The sequence below is a fragment of the Acomys russatus genome, chromosome 7 (assembly GCF_903995435.1).
Source record: "Acomys russatus chromosome 7, mAcoRus1.1, whole genome shotgun sequence".
Taxonomy (NCBI): Eukaryota; Metazoa; Chordata; class Mammalia; order Rodentia; family Muridae; genus Acomys; species Acomys russatus.
This window is the reverse complement of record NC_067143.1, coordinates 25,604,359-25,627,473: the sequence shown is the minus strand read 5'-3', so window position 1 is coordinate 25,627,473 and position 23,115 is coordinate 25,604,359. Positions and strand designations below refer to the sequence as shown.

The 23,115-nt window shown below is 46.1% G+C and overlaps 1 long non-coding RNA gene across 6 annotated transcripts in view; it reads left to right on the top strand.

Moving 5' to 3' along the window:
* Positions 1–1,073: 1,073 nt before the first annotated feature.
* LOC127191574 (uncharacterized) overlaps positions 1,074–23,115 on the top strand; it is a 112,546-nt gene continuing 90,504 nt past the window's right edge. For all 6 annotated transcript variants that reach the window (XR_007830929.1, XR_007830927.1, XR_007830925.1 and 3 more), the window contains exon 1: positions 1,074–1,217. This is a non-coding gene — a long non-coding RNA (uncharacterized LOC127191574). The remainder of the gene's footprint in view (positions 1,218–23,115) is intronic.

The window sequence follows — 23,115 nt, the reverse complement described above, 5'->3', positions numbered from 1 at the left end:
CCCATCATCCAAAGGAATCCAGAGACAACATATGAGCGAGAAGGATGAGGACATCCAGGGGTAATGGAGAAATACAGTTCTGCCTCACTTTTCTTTTTATTGTCACATATATAATGCCATTAACATTTTAGGGCCTTTCAGCACCTGTGGCTCCTGGGTCAGCTACAGGAGCCACATCCAGGATGACAGTCACCATCTATGCTGTAGCTCACATGTAACTGGGTTCACACGCTCCTCTTGCCTCTCTCTTACTTTTTGCCCAGCTATTGGATACTTTCAGGTCTTGGTTCCTTTAAAAAAAAATCACAAATTTTGCTCATGCGGACAACCTTTGCCCTATTGATCTTTAACCATTTTGTGGTGCGAAGAACCCAGGCACAGTGCTAGCAGTGCACTTCACAGCCTGCATTGTACCGTAATCGCTAAAACCTTGCCCTAATTTCCAGGCAATAGATCTGGAGCTTAGAAGTCAGGAAGAAACCAGTGGCCCAAGGTGCTAGATAGAGGTTTTAGATGGATCGAAAATCAACGGGTTGGAAGAAGGATGGGATTTTTATTATGCCCCTATACCCTCACATGATCATGAATCTCCTGTTTCGATCTTTAAGAACGCGGGCCTTAGTTGTTTGCAGCATGCCTCTGTAGTTTTCTTTTCTCTGGGCTAACAACCGCCCGGGCGCCCTTCCCTTCACCAAGGCACGCCACACACCAGGCATTTTCTGGCCCCCGGGAGGAGGCGCTGGTGGCCGGGTCGCCTTTCATTCCTCCCAGCCGGTGTGTTGGAGCCCCCATTCACAAAGACCTGCTTGCAAAGGACACACACACACACACACACACACACACACACACACACACACACACACACACACACACACACACTCACTCACTCACTCAGGCCCCACAAGCACTGCTTGGAGGGCAGTTTGATCTTGTCTCATTGGTGTCTCCCGCCTGAAAAGAAAATCGTTTGGGTAAACAGCCAAGCTTCCAGGCTTAACGCCCCGCTCCCGCCTCCGCCCCTCTGTCGCCTCCCGCCTCCCCCACTCCCCTTCAACCCCACCCGCCACCCACACTCCGCTTTGCTGCCGGGCCTCCAGCGAGCTTTGAGCGTCTGAGGGCTCCCTGGTTCAAAGGGCCGCAGCCCGAGGGGATGCCTTCCCTGTGTGCCCCGGGGTACAGAAGCAGACTGCAGGGCGGTGGGACCAGCCTGGGCCACGGTAGGAACCTCAAAACCTCATGCAACCTCCCTCCCCTGAATAGCTGGTCCCAAGGGAGGGCACAGGGGAGTTCTGAGCCCGGAGGGACATTTCACCAAGATCTATGGCAGGTGAAACAGGCTGGCAACCGCTGGCTGCTGCACCTGTGTGCTGTCCCATAGCCTGGATGGGTCATCCTGGGTCGCCCCGCTACTTCACAGGCATTTGTCCATTTGTGTGCCCTAACAGGGAAGCGAGCCTTGAGTTTCTTTGGCTTCCCTGCGTTACATAGATCCTTGGGTAATTGGTGACCAGGCCCCCACAGCTTTCAAAGGGCCTGAGTCCGGGAGCAGCCTTGAATCTAGTATTAAGTGGTTTCTAATGTTTGATCTTTCCAAAAGGAGAGTTCTTCACATAACTGTAAACATAATTGTTATTAATGTGCCCCCCCCCCAAGTGGTGGTTAAAAAGGTACTGGCTTCTCTCTAGCTCACTTAAGCAGAGAGAATCTAGAAATCGGAAATACTGATGAGATTATTAGGCCCGATTAAATGGTGATTCGCCCCCTTCCCTGTTCTCTAATGAAAATTGTCCCTCTTCTTGGAAGTTGTCTCCTCTCTTCTCTGCCTTTCTCCGGGTCGCAGGCTCTCTCTAATCCAAGAGTCATTAGCAACACCCTCTGGCTGCATGTTTTGCATCGGATGAAACATTGTGGCATAGCTGTAACACTAACTCTTGCACCGCATCTTGCGGTAGGAAATGTAATAGCAAGAAAATCATTTTTTTTAATCCCCAGGCTTTAGTGTGTGTGTGTGTGTGTGTGTGTGTGTGTGTGTGTGTGTGTGTGTTGGGGGGAGTGAGCTCAGAAAATATGTGTAGGGGGGGTGGAAGAGAAAGAAATGGAGAGAACAGGAAAGAGGGGAAAGTAAAAGTTTCCGATTTAGAACCTCCTCCAAATTGGAGGCCTGTAACTTGAAGTGCATTCTTTTCCGTGAATTTCCTCCCTTCTGTTTTGGTCTCTGTTCCTGATCACCACTCCTCAGTAGATGCTAGGGCCCTCTCTGGAATTGCCATTTAGCTTCCAGAAGCTGTCAGCAAGCATCTTTGCCACAAGTTCGTATTCTCACCCCAGAGCCTAGGAACTCCGGAGAACCTGGATCCCCCTCTGCAGCTAGCCCCTTGAGGGATACCGCTTAAGTACTGCTAAAAATCTGAGACCTCGGTCTAGTTTGGTATCCCAGGAACCTGTTTAAACCTAGGGGAAAAGGGGCAAGCCAGACAGAAAACCAAACTGTCTATTTCCCTGGTACAGCCCTATAATTTCTGAGCGGGAGCCCTGAGAGCCTCCTAATCTGCTGCTTGGAGCATAGGTTACAAGGAGGTTGAGCTCTCACTGGTCTCCTGCCTAGTTGCCTAGGGATCACCCTATCAACTCCAGGAAGTGCAAAGTTGCCTAAAAGGCTAAGTTTGGTTTACCCAGACAGAAAAATATGGAGGTTTAAATACCACCACCCTCTTCTCCCTCCACCCACAGTCCCCAGACTGGCCATCATTTTACCTGTTGACAGATACTTTAAACACACACACACACACACACACACACACACACACACACACACACAGAGAGAGAGAGAGAGAGAGAGAGAGAGAGAGAGAGAGAGGTTAAAAACTAAGTAAAACTACGTTATATGGAAGTTGCACGTCCCTTTCAAAACAAATAAGCCACACAGCTCTTCACTGGGCCATAAACAAGATGCTCCACATTCAAAACTGTGTTCAAAGTGGAAAGTGTGTCCTTTCTTATCACACTTGGCTCCAGGGTGAAAAGAAAATGAAACAAAGACTCACCATCGCATATCAGTGAGCTAATTTTCTGTATATTTTATAGTCTGGCCCAGTGGATATATTTAAGGGTAGATAAACATCTTAACTAACCAACTGATTGAAACAAGGGCAGATAGCCAGTTGCACATCGGAGGAAAATAATGCTGTGTAATTCATAATTTCTGGCAGTTGCTACTTTTGTTGGTCTAAAGGTGGGCATGCTGCGGACTGCATTTGGTGATTATTTTTTCAGCAAGGCTGAAAATGGAGAGGAACCAGGCTCCAAAGGGCCAGCCACTGTCCTGGAAAAGCCCCTGTGATACCCCAGGGAATAGAATGAATGGATTTTTGTGAAAATCATAACCGGGAGGTTATAACTTCATAGGCACTGGCTTCATAGGAGACACTGGCATTGGCCACGGCTGAATAACTCAAAACACTCCGCAACCCGAACTGGTGGCCTCCTGACAACATGTCCCATTCATTTTATATTTTTTCTGAAAGCAGCTTTGCAGCTTAGGTGACTACCGTTGTTTAGTGAAATTATGCTTCTGTACTCTTTTCCATTGTGAAGCTACTTTGAGCTTTGTAGGTCACCGATGATTTTTTTTCACCAGTTGGGAAGGAGGCCTGGGCATTTCAGCTTCTTTGCATATTTTAATAAAAAGAAAATAACAACTGGTTAAGCTGAGGGAGAGTGGAAGGCTTGACCGCGTTATTCCAGTTTCTGAAGCGAGGTGGCGCTCCAGGGCACTGCACTGCGACCCGATTTCCGCAGCCGAGCAGTAGCTCGGTTGAGTTCGCTGGAGGAAGGCAGCAGTCCCCCAGCGAAGCCCAGGGTTGCTCAGACCCTCCCAGGCGTAGCGGTCTACTAGGGTAACAGAAGACCCGCGGTCATTTCTGGGGGCAAGCTGGGAGGACACCTCCTCCAAGGTTCCCCGCATGCTCTACGTTGGGTCTTTTCTGGAATCCACAAAGTTCCAACTCCTGGTGGGACCGGAGAAGCCGGGTCCAGGATGCTGCAAAGGGACCTCGGGCCGCCAACTGCAGAGGGCTGTCAAAACTTACCAAGGTTTCCTCTCCATCCACCCATCTCTAGTGCTGGCACCCTTCACACCATCAAAAGAAGAAGAAAAAAGAAAGAAGAGAGAAAGAATAAGAAGGGGGGGAGGTCTGATGCACCTTACTTTATTTCCCAAACTAGGTCTTTTCCTCCCTGTTTTTTTTTTTCTTTTCATTTTTCTTTATTGCCATTTTCTTCCCTTTTCTTTTCTGTAAATTTTATTCCCTTCCCTTCTTCTTTCGTTATGCAATGCTGAGGAGAGAGAGAGAGAGAGAGAGAGAGAGAGAGAGAGAGAGAGAGAGAGAGAGAGAGAGAATATCTGAACACCGGATAAATGGCAGCAAAGTTGAAGAAGCGATTTCGGTTTATTGCGTGGATTTCAATCCACACGGTTTCGTTTCCACATTGCTGCTACATTTCCCGGAATCAGGCTCATAAACTATAAGTTAAAGATGCGGGGGAGAAAATGCCCCTTATTCAATTAGATCCCTTTGGAAATGCTGACGGAAGTAACAGTGATGAAGTAACAGTGGCCTCAGTTCTGTACTGACCAGCACTTCCGTACTATAGGAATTTCACCGTGGTTTTATAGCGGATCTCGTAGGACCAACAATCATGCAAAATTTGTGCTCTTGGTCTGAAGCTGTCTTTTTAGCTTCTGGTCTACTGTATCCCCTGACTCAGGAGGCGCCTTTTCTTCCGTGGCCTTCATAAATGGCCTGTACTCTGTACCCTTCAGGCTGCCAGAAAACTTACCTTTCTTTTCATCTGGTTGCAAACTTGTAGCCTAGTCTAGCTGCTCTCTCTCTTTCTCCCTCCCTCCCCCCCCCTCTCTCTCTCTCTCTCCTCTCTCTCTCTCTCTCTCTCTCTCTCTCTCTCTCTCTCTCTCTCTCTTGCCCCCATTTCACCCACTTTCCTAGAAATTTTAATGTAGAAATGGGATTTTAAAACCCAATTTTAGGATTCTACAGAAACTCCCAGGGTCAGGTCATTAGGAATGTTAACGGACGACCAAGAATTATAAACATGATCTGAAAGTCTCTTCCAATTCATTTCTTCAAGTATTTATTTGTGCTAAGTGATGAAAGGTGACAGTTGTGAAATAGACAGCTTTTAAAAATAATGATGTCAGATGAGCCTTTAACCTGTCGATTGCTATAAATCAACTTTGAAAAAGACAAATGGGGAATGTTATTTGGGCACCTAACCTCCAGCATTTGCTGTGCTCAGGTTGGCCTGTCAGCAACCCAACTCAGTGAGAGTCTGATGGGGATAATGGCTTTGGGGTGGAGGGTGGGGGGCGGAGATCAAACACCCCAAGATCCAAAGGGGGACACATTGGTGAGCCTGTGTCTCTACTTGTACTTGCACACCAGTGGTGGATTTGGGCTACTGTAATACGTTCAGGCCAGGCAGGCTTTTACAACAGTGAAGAATTCAGAGAGGTCACCACCAACACTCAAGGGACTGGATGCCACATTGTAGATGGATAGAGGGGAGATTGGACTCCCCTTCACAGTCGGCCAGGGGCTTGGAAGACCCCTTGAATGTTTCCCTTTAGGAAAAAATGTCTGCTTTCTTTCTCTGTATCTGTGTCTGTCCCCCCCCTCTCCCTTCCCGTGTGTGTGTGTGTGTGTGTGTGTGTGTGTGTGTGTGTGTGTGACTAAATTTTCTCAGCCTGAAAGAAGACATAGTGTTCTCTGTGACATATACTGGTCTTCACAAGAAAAGGGAAATTGAGGGCCTACAGGTCGGAGGTGACAAGTGTCTGTGGGTTTGAGGACAGAGATAAAGGTTGCTGATTCTGCTCTTGTGCCAGCCAGGAGATCAAAAGTGACTTCTGAACAAAGGCAAAACGATGGAGTGTTTTCACATAAAGTTTACACGAGCTCTTAAAGATATCAATTCTCTCCAATTCCATTTCAGCCACAGCAAGGCCTGGGCTGTCGGGATATGGGATGAGAGAGAAATACACCTAAGGATGGGGACTGACTTCTGCCCTCTCCTCGCTTCCCACCAATGCTGCTCAGTTTCTTAGTTCAACCCTGAGCCAGAGAGGCTGCCCAAGCCTCTGGCCTCTGCATCGGGGCTTTTACTGTCCTAATGCTTCGGGGGGGGGGGGGCGGCACAGATGTTCTCACGGTTGCGCATTCCTCCGGCGCATCTTGGAGAAACACTGCCAACTAGAGCGGTCCTGAAGAGTTGAAAGGCTGTTGAGCGCCAGCAACAGGTCCGTGCTGACATCCCTCTCCTGTCCTTCACTGCCCCTTTCCTCTCCACTCTCATCACTAGAGTCCAAGGGAAAAGGGGAGAGCTACTTGCCCCTTTCCTCCTGGGTCATCCACAACAGCTCAAAAAGGCAACCATCAGATCGCGCTGTTTTCTTGCGATAACCGCTTGGCTAAATGCTTTTAGTAATGGTCTTTTTCTGGGCACTCGCTTGGACCGAAGAGAGAATTTCATTGGAGGACAACATCAAAAAGAAACAACTAGAAAGTGGAAAGGATCATGGCCAGCTGGCCCTAGGATCCAGACAAAGCCAACTACGTTTTTGGGTCTGTCCCTCAGCGGGCCGCCCATCTGCTCTTCCTGCCTGGAGATCTGATTTGGTCCTCCTGCGTAGCCTCCAGAGCCTCCAGATTGGAGGTCCCTTCATTGGGGACGCCAGACTGAAATTCATTCGAGGCCTGGAAGGCTCAGGTTCTAGCTGACTCTCTGGGTAAGCTGGAGCTGGAACCTAGCGGTCTCAACACTTGCAGGGAGCTGCTGCTGGGCCACAGCCACGGCCTTCCCCACGGGAACCTAGACAGACCGGCGCTCTAGGCTAAGGTAGCTAGGGCGAGGGTAGGCTCCTGGACCAGCCAGGTCGAAGCAGCGAAACAGCAACTTCCATTTCTTTTTTTCATCAGGGAGGAGGGAAATTCGTCGTCGGAGGTCGGTGGAGACTCCTCCTCCGCTCCGCCTGGAGGCAGCCGGAGCTCCGCTAGCGGAGCGTCTCCGCCCGCCCGAGCGTTTCCATAAATCAGGCCGCTGGCAGGCTGCTAATTAGCTCCGGCCGAAAAGAATGAGAGTTCTGTAGCTCACGGTGGGTTGGGAGTGGGGGCTCAGTAGGTGGGAGATCAGAATTTCCCAGGATTAACCGTGGAGATTTCTTGGGGGGCGGTGTCTCAGCATCCCCTGCCCGAGCCACCTTCGACCACCTCCTGCCAGCAAAGGCCTGGAAGCTTGGGCCTCCTGATTCTGCGCCTCCCGCTCCGAGAGCACCTCGCCGTTCGACCTGGCCCGCCCACCCACGCCGAGGCCCCCTCTCCTGCTCGCTGAGCAAGCCTGGCGTTAATTAACTCCCGCTTCACCCGGCGCAGTATCGGAAGACTTTCAAAACTCATCCCCAAGTGCTTCCTTCTCAAGCCTGAAGGCTGCGTTTGGAACAACCGGCAGGAAAAAAAAAAAGGGGGGGGGGGGCTGGAGCTGGGGAAAGGGTCGGTTACATCGGGATTTGAGATAACAAGACTTCCCTAGCGATTGTGTGGGTTGAGGGATGGGCTGTTGTAACGCCGTCGCTTCTCCCCCAGTGAAAAGACAAGACGGTCAGGGAAGATTAAAAATAACATTAAAGTTGGATTATTGATTTCCATGTAAATTGCCAGCCGCGAGTGCTACTTCTGTTTATTTCTCTTTTCCACCTCCATGCTTCTTTAAGCCCTCTGGGCTCTGCGCCCTCGGAGCCAATCCCACCCTCCTAAGGGAAGAGACTCCGAGATGACATCACCAAGGAGAACAGCGGCCTCCCCGCCCCCGGCCCCAGGAACCCTAAGTGGAGATTGACAGGTGTCTCTCCCAGGGACAAAGCCTTCCAGGTGTTACAGTGCCAGTTTCTTTCCTCCTAACCCGCCCTCTTTACTCCCTAACTAGTCCCCTACCTACCCACTCTTCTTTCAGGAGGCTCGCTCACACCCCACCCCCCAACTCGTTGCTCTTTGCGTCTGGGCACCGGGCTTCAGGTCCCGAGATTCAGACGGGAGCAGCCGCTGAAAGACCCGCAAGGAGTTGGTGTTATTTGTGCCTGCAGCGAGGCCAATCCGAGAAGTCAAAGGCTCCAGTGAGTGTCCAAGCGGTGACGGGGCCCAGAGCCGGTAAAGGGAGAACAAGCGAGCATTTTAAAGGAGCCAGCCCAGTCTCTGGACTTCTCTGTCTTCACTCACTATTCTCTACCATGCACCCGTGTACACACACACACACACACACACACACACACACACACACACACACACACACACACTATAACAGACGCTAAGATAATCCCGCCATCTGGCAAACTCCAAATTTGGCGACTAAACTAGGAAAGCAACAGCGACTTCTCATCCGGAGAGTGGGTGTCTGGTCCTGCCCCACTCCCGGAGCTGGGGAAAGGGCACTTGGCTCTGCTTTCACTAGTCCCCAATCTCCGCAACATCTCTACCCAAATCTGGTAAATTTTGGGTGCTTTCTCTTCATCTGAGCAACTACTTAGGGATTCAGAAGACAAGAAATGCAGTTGGGGATCTTCCACCCATCATCAATGAACTAAAACCCAAATTCTACTTTATTATTTACAACCGAATGCAATTTATAGTTGGGCGTCCTGTTGGGGCGATTTAAATCGTTTGGCGATAAGATCACACTTATTAGATTTATTCAAAGACGTTGGGGATATATATATATATATATATATATATATATATATATATATATATATATATATATGTATATATGTATATATATATATTTGTGCTAAATTGCCCAGTACTGGTGTGATAACTGTCAAAAGTTTGACATCAAAGGGGCTAATAATATTCAGTTACCAGAGAAGCTGTCTGTCCAAATAAGAATATCTTAATTACAGCATCACAAAGGTAGAAAAGGGGTCGAAACTGAAAGGGGAGAGGTATTCAGCCTCCGCTTTTGATGCGCTATCCACATCACACGGATGCACGTTTTTAATCAGGCCTAGTCCGATTTCCTTTCCTCTCCACATCGGTTCTCTGAACTTTATAACTATATGTAAACACGGCGTCACTGAGGACATAATCTTCTTGGGTTCTTATTAGAAGAAATTTCCATCCTCTACCGTTCTAGATTAGGCGGTGGGGTCCGCTCCATCAATGAAGGGACGAAGGTTTCGCGGACAATAATGTGGCAATTGTTGATGGTTTGTGACCCATAAAATGTGGAGGTGACTGTTCTGGCTTTGGTATGTAATTATGCAAAACACTTTCCATAAAGACTTGCCATTCGATCTAATGGCAGTTCCTCTGGTCTATTTCAAAAAGGGAGGGCCCATGTACAGATAGAGGAAAGTAACATTTGTTTTAACACAGGTTTTATGGGTGTGTATGGTGTGGGGGGAGATAAATACAAACACATCCTAGCTCTGCCCAAAGTATTTTTTTCCAGTCAAATTAAAATAATTACGAGGGGTTTTAATAAGTTAATCATAGCAACAAGCCATCTAAACATGTAAAGGGGGTGTTAGCCCACCTTCTCTGGACCTGGGAGATGCTTCACATGGGTGATTCATCCCCAGGGTCCTCGTTGGTGCAGTTTTGCCTCCATCTCAGCTCACTCACAAGAGCGACCTGTTGGGCTGTAAAACTCCTGTCAGAGGCTGAAACTAGGGCAAGGGTGGCCAGTGTCTCCACCTCAGTGTCTTGTGGGAGGAATATTTATATGGCAAAGGGCATTTAAATACAGCAGTCCTATCTCAGGAAATATGGCTACCTCCTTTCCCTCTAGTGCCCCTCTAGCCCCCGAGTAGCAGGGCAGGAATGAATGTCCAGGGCAGGAGTCACTGATGTGGACAGAAATTTTTAAACTGAACACATTCTGGGAGGCACTGGCCCCAAGCTGGGCATGCTTGAAGCAAGGAAGATTTCCCCTGAACTTTCTGGGGTTTTTGTTTTGTTTTGAGTAATAATAAAAGGAATCTAAAAGGCCAGGAGGAAAATAGGAGTGAAATGAACTGGAGGGCCACCATTGATCCACAGCCAGCACGGACTGTCTGTTAAAAAACAAGGATTTTTTTTTTTCTGGTGTGGAATTTGCCCCTACCCTGCTTGGAGATGTGTCCCACTTCCCAGTGCTAGGTATCAGGCTGTGAGTCCTGACTGACTGCAACCCTGATATTACATGAGTACTCGCAGACACTGGAGACAGAAGATTTTTTTTCCAAGGGGAAAATAATGATTAAAAAGGAGAATCATCTAAATATCAAAGTGACACACAGGGAGACCTGGAAAAATATTTAAGCTAATGAAAAGCAAATAAAGAAGCTGGCACTTAGGCTGAGAAATTAAATATTATGTTTAAGATGGTGCTTTTGTACGGGCTTGGAGATTTCCGATTCATGTTCACATAATAAACACTCAGGTTTGTCATCCAGAGGTGCAAATCTGAAAGATATTCCAACAAATGAAGTGCTGGCAGCCGGAGGAATAAAGAGATCGGCCGCCTGTCAGGGGTCAGGCAGCCTGAGATTGCTTCTAGAGATCTTTTGAAAATTTCACAGGATTGAAGGCTTAGGGGCTTCGCTGTGCTCGCATTTCAAACTCAGATCAGTGGGATCACAATCAAAAATAGAGGTCTGGAAAATTTTGATGCGAAGATGGCCATGGCTATAGGGCTCCTCTCACTAGCCTGCCTCTCTCTCTCTCTCTCTCTCTCTCTCTCTCTCTCTCTCTCTCTCTCTCTCTCTCTCTCCAGATATCCTGACTATCCTGACATGACATGACTGTGATCTTGCAGGTGACAGAGTCATCAGAAAAGAGACAGAAAACTACATCCTGGTCTCAAAACTTCCTTTAGTAAAAAAGAATTGGGGTTCTTATTTCCAATAAAAGACAGAGCAACAATAACAGAATAAAACTGATGATTCATTTCCAGCAAGCAAAGAAAGTTCAAAAGAGTCTTGGATTTTATAATTAATGACTAACGCCTTGCTTCTGGTTTTCCTTTACTGGGATAATTTCTCATTTAGTTTACACTCTGAGACTAACATCTATGTTGAAACTAGACATTTGTCAACATTGTCAACTCTATACATGTTCACATCTATGAGCATTATTGCATACATATACACACTTACACACACATATCCTCAATCCCTAAAACATTGGGCTGTCTGACTTTATTTTATTTTATTTTTTAAAAAAGAGTAAATGCTTACTCCAATTTTGCCCCTCTCCCAAGATATCAGCATTTCTTGCTTCAAATAAGCCAATTGTCCCTGGTATTTGGCTACCAGGGGATAAATAATAAAAGAATCCACTGAGGGGACTTATAGCAAATAGAACATTCTTAGAAACTCTGAATAGGAGAAGCAAGGGGGATGGATAGACAGCCAGGGGAGCAGCCAGATACCACCTTAGGAACAAAACTCAAACCAATCCAAAACCAAAACCCAAAACAAACCAAAACAAAAACAAAAACTGAAAATAAGCAGAAGTACTAGGACATTATTGTATATCACTGGGCAAACTTTAGGAGCCAAAAAGGGAACTAATTTAATATTGCATTTACTATTTTAACTTTCCCTGACTACCTCAGAGAGATAAACAGGGTATTTTTGGAAATACTGTGAATTAGAACTGTGTCTTCTTGAGCCCCAAGCCATGAAGCTCAGAAGTGAGATTTCTGTGTGTGTTTCTGCAGCATATTAAGTATTGAGAAGTGTGGAAGAGAAGACCTGGATTAAATAAAGGTCTCCTGTTTTTTTAACCATGGATGGGTGCAATTAATAATGTACATAGGTGGTGGTGCGTGGGGTAAAGGATAAGTGCAGAAATTGGAATGATGAGTTTCCTAAATTCAAGTCTTTGAAGATTTGAATCCTGTCCTGGCCAAGGCAGATACCCAGGGTTGAGTTGCAGAGGCTAAACTGTACAGGCTGATTGACAGACTGGTCAGGTCCCATGTGCAAAGCAAAAGAGAGCTTGTCCCCTGGGCGCAATGCAATCCACACCCAGAGCTCACCAAAGGCACTTAAGTTGGCGTCTGAGCCAGGGACCTTCATATTTCTAGAAGTTTCGAAGATGGAGATCAGATGTCTGTGAGAGTTGCGGCTACCCTCAGATCGTCAAATCTACTGTAGAAGAAGAGAGAGAAACTCTAAGTACAACTGTAAAACACTTGAACAGAGCCGCAAATGCAGGGAGCCATGAGAAGGGACACCTCTAAGGCTCCCAGCCTTCCTCTCTCCCGCTGGGAAGAATGGAGGCACCCAACTGGGGCTTTGAAAAAAAAAAAAAAAAAAAAGATTGTGTCCTCTGAATTTGAAGAGGCTTTTCCTAGAGTTCTGGATGGGCGCTTGAGGTAGTAAATGGGCACAAGCAAGAATTTAAGGGAAGGAGGAGAGCTTGAAAGGGCCTCCTGATGGCCCAGGATCGCGTCCCCTCCTAGCTAAGGAAGAGACCGCGGCAGGCTGGCGATATAGTATAGCCCCAGAGGTCTTTCGGAGATTCCAAGCAAAATGAAAGAGGTCTTGTAGGTAACTCTCTTTAAAGCAACAACAAAACCCCTTGATGTCCCCCATCTGGTAGGTACCCTGCTTTGTTCGCAAAACAGGAGTGTTTGCATCCGAGGACCCACACAACCTGAACTTTGCCAAGGAATGACACAGAATGTCCCTTTGGCAACTTCGTTACCGAACTCTCTAGGGGCAAGAATCCTCGAAGGCAACAACCTCAGATCATAGGCAACTTGCCACCTCTGAAGACAGTTAACAAATCTTTTTTTTTTCCCCAACCACCGCCAGCTCAGGGTAACCTTTTCATGACTGGTCTACTCTCTCTCTCTCTCTCTCTCTCTCTCTCTCTCTCTCTCTCTCTCTCTCTCTCTCTCTTTCTCTCTCTCTAAGAAAAAAAAACAAAACAACCACATAAATAAATAGGAACTTAGAGAAAGATGGTGCACAGAAGAGGTCAGAGGCTTCTCCGAGCTTGCAATGAAACACTGCAGCTAGATTTTTAAAGCAAACAAAGCCGAAAGCTTGTGGTGTTGCACAGACCTGGGCTCTCTTGTTGCCTTTGGGGCAGAATAAAGGCCTTGCACAGCTCCGGAACTCCAGGCCCATTAGGGACCCAAAGCTTCAGGCTTGGCCTTGGCATTGCTCTGCCCAGTGGCTCAGAATCAAGAGACACTGAGCATACACTGCTCACCTTTTCAATAAGAAGGCTGCCAGAGAAGGACGCAGTCCGCAGCCAGACATTGCTGGCTCAAATGGCGAAATAAAGGGCGTCTGAGGCTAGGCGGCTACCGCCAAGCATCACCCAAAAGGGTGCTCTCCAGAAAGGCAAACACTGAAACCCTTGGCCGAGGCGGGGGTGGGGGAGGCGGGAGTTCGGAGCGGGCAGGGGGAGCGGGTGAGCCGCGTGTTGGGTGAAAAGAGACTATCTTCAACCACTTGAAACTCTATCACACACAGGAAAGTTTCTGCCACCGCAGACAGTGGATTGTTCCCCCCCAACTCCCCCCCCGCGCCAAGTGGGGGACCGTATGCTAAAACTCACAGATATATATATATATATATTAATTTGAAGGAACCAAAAGTTCCAGGCAACACCTTTTTTTCTTTTCTCTTTCTTTCTTCTTCCTCTATTTTTGTTTTCTTCTCTTTCTCTTTTTGGGGATGGGTGGGTGGGTGGGTATTGAACCTAGTAAATAAGATCCTTTTTCAAGCTATCTTCACTCCGACTTCAAAGGAAGGAAAGCTAATTTTACCTTTTCCTTAAACACTTGCTGTGGCTGACTAAAGCAGGTCTCTTCCTCCTCTGGCTCCCCGCCCCTGCTTCGGTTCTTGTTGATACTCATTTCCTGGAGGGAGGCATGACTCTTGCAAGTGTCCAGGGTGTTTGTGATCAGCAGTGAACCTACCCCTGGAACCACAGGAGGAGCCAATCCGGCCTTTACTCAAGGGCCTACAGACCAAGCTGGCTGGGGTTCAGTGGGCACTATTTCCCCGACAGGAGACTCTATCATTTAAGTGCACAAATCGGCAGGTGAGCTAGCCCGGGCGGCTTCCGTAATCATCCCCAAGCAACTGGCCACACACTACTAACATTCTTTTGCCCCTCAGAGGCAAGGAAGAAAATGAGGAAACGTCAGATCTTTCGATTGCATGACCAGTTTTTAGGACTTCGTGCTAATTTCTCACCGAGTTTTGTCCAGATAGACTAAGCACTTTGGGGTTAATTAGCTTATGGCTTAACTGCGTTTGCTCTCCAGTGGCGGCGGGGGTGGGGGGCGGCAGGGAAGAATTAAGCGGAGGCATCGGAATCTTCCGGAAAGGTGGGGTGGGGCGGGCGAAAGTGGCTGGGGTCTAGCGGGATTCAGTCGCAGTAAGTTACGGACTTCCCAGCTGTGCGGAGGATGCGCGCCATTTACTGTAATTGAATTGCTGTTATAACACCTTTCAGAGGGACAGCAATACCTTTAAAAAAAAAAAAAAAGAAAGAAAGTTGTGTTTGAGGCCTGAGGCTGCCTGTGTGTGCCCCTGCCGGAGTCGCAGGCCACACTCCAGGCAGAGCAGCCTCACGGGTTGGGGAACCGCTTGGCAGGCCCAGCAGCCTTGGAAGCCTAGAAACCGATCCGGTCCCAGGAGAATTCATGCTGAGCACCGAGTAACCCTGCTCTTTGGTATACTCTAGGAACTCTTGGGGGTGGGGGTGGGGGTTGAAGTTCCACTTGAACTAGGATGCAAGGCTGAACTACACAAGGGGCCGTCATGAAATGTGAAATGGCAGACAGAGAGGGGAGAAAATCGCCTGGGATTTTGTCTTCACTTCTCCATTTAACTAGAACTCCTAAGCTATCTGCCACCGCTTGGGTAGTAAGAGCGCCACACCCTTCCTGCCCTTTTCCGCGTCAGGTGTCCCCCAGGAAAAAAAAAGGTTGGCTGCCACTTGGTTAGGGGCTAGAGATCACTACTTGCTACTTTTCACCTCCCACGCTAAATTATTTGCTTCACTCAGTGCCTTCCACGGGCCTCCCCGCAGGATCCACCTCCCAGAGTCCACTTCCCGTCTTGCCAGAAGGCAGAGTAATCACCTTGATTCTCAACCTCTGCAGGACACACCCTCCACCTCCGCTCCCCCCACCCGTCCTTACCTTTCATACTCTTCCTCACACCCGCCTTCTCCTTGCCTCGGTCTGACCTCTGATGAGAAGGACCAAACCTTTTCTATGCCGCCTCTCACTGTTCATGACTCCCTGACCCTCTACAGTGTAGGGTTTTCCGGACGCGATCGAAACCTTTGACTTTTCCCTCTTTCAGGACAGCCAGAGTCCTCCAGCCTTCAGTGTAGCCTTCGTTGCAGATACAAGCAAGAGATAGGGAGCAAATGGGACCTGGGAGGCTTCCTGGGAGGGTGTCCAGAGTGTGGTTTGGGATAGCCAAGGGAGGCGGTAGGTACAAACTGGCTGAATCATCTTCAGACTTACCCTTACACAAACACTTTCTAGCTTACACTGGACTCAATACCTGATTATGTGCCAGCGAAGGAAGTCGGTGTTGGAAGTACTTAGGGGGTAAAATTGGGGCTGCCACAGGGGAGGTGTATAAAAATCCTGGCAGGTTTTGGCCCCTTCCACACGCCAGTGTATGGGTCTTCATTTGACCTCTTTTTGCTGTTTGCTGTGAGTGGTTCGATTGTCCACTCCAGAGGCCATCGGTCCATTGCTCTTGAAGGCATCCCACTAAGAGTGTGTACCTCTTAGTCCGGAGAGCTTGGATGTACCATACGATTACATCCCCCTGCCCCCGCACGCCCCGACCCTGGTGCATGTATCTACCTTTCTTTGAAATAGAGTTCTGTTTCTGCCCATGTGTCCTGGAGGTGGGGTGGGTGAGTTGTCACTACCAGTCCAGACTCCAGAGGAGGAGAAAGGGTTGAGACAGACTTGGAAAGGGCTGGAGTACCTGCAAGACCAAAGTGCTAGGCTCTGGCTTTGAGCTGGCCTGAGAGCCTAGTGGACTGTCAGAAGCCACCAGGAAACAAACAGGTCCTATCTTCTGCAGGAAATCTAAGAATATTTGAATTGTACTTCCTTGGTGTCCTCAAGACAAGGCAGGTCTGTACTTCCTTGCAAGTGCAGAGAGGCACTGAAGGGAGCAAGAGTTTCAGGGCACCTGAAAGATGCAGAGAAAATCCTCTTGTCAGGCAGCTCTAAGACACCCTGTGTAAGGAACAGCAATCAAGATAGTGGGGGGGGGGTGGCGGTTGTCACCTGCTCTGGTTTCACTGTACTGGTCTATTTCAGCCCCTGCCACCTGTCCTGCCAGAATTCATATTCTTGCAGTTATGACATTCACATTTCCAGACTTTGCTGCAGCCGTTTTCACTGTATCATTCGCAGTTTAACCTTCAGGATTAAAAAGTATTGCCCCAAACTGCCAAGATTCTTTTGAAAAGACATACAAGAAAAGAGAAAGGAGTTGCTGAGTATGTTGGTGGTGCACACCTTTAACCTCAGCACTTGGGAAGCAGAGGCAGGTGGATTTCTGTGAGTTCAATGCTAGCCAGGTCTACAGAGTGAGCTCCAGGACAGCCAGGGATACATCGAGAAGTCCTGTCTCGAAAAACAAGAATAAGAATGATGATGATGCTGATGCTAATGATCAGAAAGAAGGAGAGCTGAATGGAGTTCTGAGCCCTGTGCAACTAAACAATTACTTCTTTCTTTTCTCTTTCTTCTTCCCTTTCTCCACCCACTACACCTTTTCTTTTTGTGTGAGATAGGGTCTCAAGTACCCCAGATTGGCTTCAAACATACTATATAACTTAGGATGGCGTTAAATTTTTCTCTCTTTCCTTCTCTTCTTTTCTTTTCTCTCTTTCTTTCTTTTTTGAGACATGGTTTCTCTGGGTAACAGCCCTGGCTGTACTGGATCAGGCTGGCCTCGAACTCACAGAGATCCTCATGCCTCTGCCTCCTGAGTGCTAAGATTATAGGTGTGTACCACTGCTCCAGCTGGATCAGCCTTGAACTTCTGATCTCTTTTGCTCCTCTTGAGTACTGAGATTACAAGCATATACCACCAGGCCTGATTGTCTGTGGTGCACTGGCATAGAGGGTAATCAAACCCAAGACTGGTTAGGCAAGCACTCTGTCACCTGAGCTACATCCACAGCTCTAAATAATTTTCCTCCATCCCAGTGCTAGGAATTGAACTCAGGGCTTCACGCACACAAGAAAAGCACACTATAGGAAGCTGCATCTTCAGCCTACATATGTTATTTATTCACAGCCTCACAACTCCCACAAGTTCTAAGTCCTCTCTCTCTCTCTCTCTCTCTCTCTCTCTCTCTCTCTCTCTCTCTCTCTCTCTCTTTCTCTCTCTCTCTCTCTCACCATTGTTGGCATAGCTGAACCCACTAGGACAAATCTTACCCTGAATACAGCCATGCCGATCCAGCCAGCAACCAACCTCAGTCTCAGACTGGCTCAGGAGAGGGTTCAGTTCTCTTAGATGCTAAGAGAAGTTTCTCTCTGGGGACAGAGCAGTACCCATATCTAGGGATCTGTGCTAGGTTGCAGGGAGCCTAGCAAGGTCTTTGGCACCTTGCCTGCTCAGCAGTAAAGCAGTAGACAGATGGGCTAAGGAGACCCTTTCATGGCACAGCCTACTGTTCCCAGGGCCAGGCCATTGTGACCCCATTTTCCCCCATATTTTAAAGGTGGATCCGGGGCTGTGATGCTTTTCTTGAAGTATAGGATAATTACTATTTTTTTTCAAAGAGCACATTAGATGAGCCTTACATTTCTAAGAGAATGGGGAAGAAAGAAGAAAACCTATGATGTGGAGACCATGCAGTACTTGAGAAAGGATTCTTAGAAAACAAGATGTATATATGGTTGCCAAAACATGCTAGGTAGTCAATACCTTGTTCACTGGAGAGTCAGTCCCAAGCTGGTTTTACATTCTAAGGTGCCAACCAAAATTTTAAACCTTGGTTCACCAATTTGGGACAGCTCCAGCCTCCTCTAATTGTCTTGCTTGGCTGATCAGTGATGACACTGGAAGTAAACTGAATGGACATGTTCAACCAAACATAAGTGATAACCCAGACAAAGTAGACTAGTAACTCAGAGTTGAATTTGTTTCCTGTATAACACCATTATAATGTAACATTTAATCTTCCATTTATAAAGCTATTGTTAAAAAATCAGTCTATCTAATTATTATTTTATCAATTCAAAACAAGAAAATGAGATGGTGTTCAAAGCTCCAAGTTGTAGGAAGGCCCCACCCCTTCATCTATTACTCATCACTGAGTCAAGGTCAGGATGCTTCAGGAAAACACTGAAAGTAAAGATAAGCTAGGCTTATGGTGCATGCCTGTAAATCCCAGCACTCATGAGGCAGAGGCAGGAAGATCTCTGTGAGTTCAAGGCCAGCTTGGTCTACAAAAATAGACCAGGACAGCCAAGGCTTCTTGTCTCAAAAAACAAAACAAAACAAAACAAAACAAAAATCAAGATAAAATGTACCTATCGACTTAGATCTCAAGTCTACCCTGAATTTGGACATTTGGAGGAGGTAGGAATGTGACTGGGCTAACAGGGTAAAAATCTAATAGCAGAGAAAGAGTGATCATTTATCCATTTATATACTTACTCTATCGGTAAGAGATGTACATCATGACACAACACAGAGAGACAAGAAAACAGCATTATACATGCACTTTCATAACTAATGCCAAGAACTTTTGAAACTTGAAAGAGAAGTTCCTTTGCCATGGACACCTATCTGGAGAAAAGCTACATGGTAGAGGTGGTTTTGACTTGGGACCCAGAAGCTGTGTGGGTGGTAGGGACAGACCAAAGCCAAGGATGCTAAACAGAAAAGTATGAGAGTCCCACTGAAGGCAGGGGCCAGCCATAGTCTACCACCTTTGGGATTGGGGGAGGGGGGAGGTGGATAATCAGAATCGTTGTCCCTTAGATCACTGAATTTTGTGTAACAAAACTACAAATTTCTACACAGTTCTGAATGGCACTGTGTCTTCTCTCTCTCATTTCTTAGTGGGAGAGAATGAAAATGGTAGCATAGGCTGCGAAGTTTCTATTTTATCCAATTTAGATAGGATCACTACAGTTCCTCATGTCCTAGATATTGATATGCGAGATTAAGACAGAGAGAAGAATATATCAGATCAGACACAGCTGCAGAAGCCTCAGAGGAGGTTAGTACAGGAGGAACAATATCCAAAAACAATCCTGCCAGAACGTATCACTAACTTTGTACAGGTGCCAAAAGATGCTGGTACCTTTGGCTTCCTCTTCAGAGCTTGTGCCTCCACCAGAACAGATTAAACACACTGTTTTGGTTAGTTCTCAATGGGTCTCTCCCTCAGGGCTGCAAGCTCCTTGGAGGCTGGGAGGCTGGCTGATTTCACTTACAGTCCCAGCTCCTGGCATTGTGCCAGGCTCATAATTAAAGCTCAGTATATTCCGAATGAATGAATGATGCCAGTCGAAGAGTATAGGTTTTTAATTTGTGTAATGTTGGTGGGAGCATCTGAACATCCTTTTGCATTTGTCATTTGGGATCTTTAATTATGATCGCATAAAATAGTCATTGTCAACTGGTTATTATTTATGGTGGGACCAGCATGGTGGAATGGAAGAGTCTGCGTGCCAGTATTGAACTGTGTACTTGACCTTGACCTTGGACACTCACTTTCAAGAAACTCAAGTGTAAAAAACACTGTTCAAGAGGCTTCAAATCAATGCTTTCTGATTTGTTGTTTGAGTCACATCTTAGTTCAACCATGCTCCTCACACTGGTATTTCCACAACTCAGCCGTGGTAAAATGTCACAGAACTAAAACCTGACCTTTGCATGTGTGTTTGTATATATATTGTATATATATATGTATAATATATTATATATTATATAACACACATGCATATATATATACATATATATACATATATATACATATACATATATATATATATATCTCACTTCATGTATAGCATTGGTGACTGTGAAGATACTTTCTTAGTTGACCTAAAGAGTTAGTGAACGGGACTTTTCTTTTCCGGCTATATAGCTTATTTATAACTTTCAATGGCCTAGAAAATAGCAATAACCTGGAATCTTAGGCACTAATGCCTTATGGCCAGTGTCACAGACAGAGGGCAAGATCTGCGAAGGGGAAGATTCATGCACCTAAGAGGCTGTAATGCATTTCTTTTATAACACTGCACTGTGTTAACATTTTCCAACACAGGCATCAATTCGAGCTCAGAAATAAGCATGGAGAAAAACATTAAATTAAATCAAAGCATGATCAGCTCCCTCTGAATTCTACCTTATGTTTAGCTACTCTGCTGGCTGGCTGGCTTGGAGTAATTTCAAATTCCCATTGGCTTAGTGGCAAGACATCTTCTTATTCTTTTCTAGACACCCTCCTCCTTTAAAAATTCCTCATGCCGCCTCATCTCTCATGTGAATTATCTTTTAAGAATTCAAATTGCAAAGGGCTTCAGGAGCGAAGTAGAACACATTCTTTTGGACAGTGTGCCTTCTGCTCTTCTCAGCTCTAGGGAGCAGTTGAAATTTTCAATAAAGAACTTTGTGGCGTTTGTTTGCTTTGAGTTGAAAAAGCTGTGTTATCCTTAATAATCATCTCCCAGACATTTGCAAGTGTCTTGGTATCTGGACAATTGAGGAAATGAATAAATATCTAGCCACTAACAGAGGACTCAAAGATGGGCAAACCTGTGAGACTCATGAGCCCTCACAGGACGGAATCAAACTTTGGTTGTCAGCATTCCACTCTAGTTCTCTAGAGCCTATTCCAAAAGACCCTGGTGACGTAGATGACACAGCTGAGCACCGCATCCAGCAGATCACATTTCAACTCTTGCTCTGGTGGTGCTGTACAGGCTACACAGTAAGGGCTGACTTTACTTACTTTTATGGTTCTGACATAAACTTCCTGTGGTTCGATCTTAACTTCTCCACAAGGTCCCCCAACATAGTACATCTTGTTGTAATAACATAACCCTTAAGATATGGGATTTAGTAGGCATTCTGAAGTCACTGGAGCATACCCCTAAGGAGAGTGAGTGCTGGCCTCAGCGCCCCTCCTGGCTTTATCTTGCAAGATGTTCTGCCCATAGGCTCCCACCATGGTGTCCTGCCTTACTAAGGGCCCCAAAGCACTACGGACCACTAGTAGACAAGTACCTTCAAAACTGGGAGCCCAGTTAACCTTTTCTCTTTATAAGTTGATTATTTCAGGTATTTCTTATAGTCATGCAAAGCTGGTAAACACAGTGGTCAGTACCGTTGTTTTCTTCTTCTTCTTCTTCTTCTTCTTCTTCTTCTTCTTCTTCTTCTTCTTCTTCCTTCTTTCTTTTTTTCCCCTGTCATCCTGGAGAAATCTGCTCTCACACAAATGCCTACTACTAAGAATCCAAATAATTTTTCAACATATTTGTCAGTTTGGTATTCTCAAGTCCTAACAGACAACAGAAAAGAAAAATGTATGAGTTTGTTATTGAATATTGTTATTGAATAATTACAGATAAAATCTTCGATTCTTGATCATATTTTCTGGATGCAAAAAAGAACAGGAGGGAAATTTATAAAAGAATCATTAATCATTGAGTATAGAATATAAATATATAAATGTTTGAAATTTCCTGTTTAAATAATAGAGCCTGGTTCCTACTTTGCAAGCATAGGTTTGACCTTGTACACATAGAGCCAATCTATGTTTTTCATCTGAAGACAAAACAGCAAAATGGCTGCTACTAATTCTATCTCTTGCTGAGAAAGACAAAGCTGAGAACAAATAGTTAATATTTACCTGTCAGAAAGCAAGCATTGCAGGGCACTGAGCTATTATCTTGGTATAAATCTGAAATTGAAAAAAAAATACAGAAATAGAATGAGTGATAGAGAGAAGATTTTCTTGTATTTACTCTGCCTGGGGAAGATGAAGTACACCCCTGAGCTTGACTATGTGGAAAAGGGTTACGTAGGAAAAGACAATTGCTTAAAAAGATGACATTATCAACTTTTAAATTCTAAAGTTAAAAATTATTTTCATTTAAAACCTAAGAATCCATGCAATTTTCTTATGTGAGTAGTATGGCTGTCCAAGCAGTCCTTACTTGCACAAGACCACCACTAATAATCGTCCGTGGTAGTCAATGAAAAAAATTCTTCCTATGTTGCCAATTTAGTGAGCATAAATTACTGAGAACCTTATATGGAATAAATTATGTTCTTAAGCTTTCTCAGATGTGTAGCCAGTAGAGGTTTTAAGGGGTTGGGGGGGGGGGCAGAATCTAGCTGAAGGGGCATTGGTGGCATTTGAATCACTCTCCGGATTTGTTTCCTCTCCACTCCTGTGAGGGGATTACAGAGCCACATTCCAACCCCAGGCTTTCTTAGCCACATGCAGCTCTTCAGAAATCGGCATGTGTTGTTCTTCTTAGATTTAAATAGAGTAATGAGGAATGTTGGTATGGCAGTGGCTGTCACTGTGGGGGGGGGGCGGGGACAAATGAAGAGTAGGCTTGAGTCACAGAGAAGACAAAAAGAGATAGTGTCACTGACTCCAAATGAACCACTACCGGACCTCTGCGCCATTGCTGAGAGCCATGACCCACTACCGCTTTTTGTAAAACCATTGTAGGTATGCTTCCCAGGTTCTTCGGAATGCAAGAAGAGTTGAAGTGATCTGGAGCTTTCCATATCGCTGCTGATGAAGTGGGTACTTTGGCTGTTGAACTTGATTTCAATCTGGAGATGAGATGCTGTATCCTCTAAAGGGACAGATGGAATTTCTGCTTCAGAATTAATTATAGGAGGTGAAAGACAATGGTGAACATTTGAGTCTATTAGATAGACAGTTCGGCAGATCAAAATATATTCAGACCACTAAAAGTTAAATAGATTGCGGAATTAAAATTTATTGGGAGCAGGGCATGATTAGCTGGACACACACCTGCAATCCCAACACTCCCGGAGGCAAA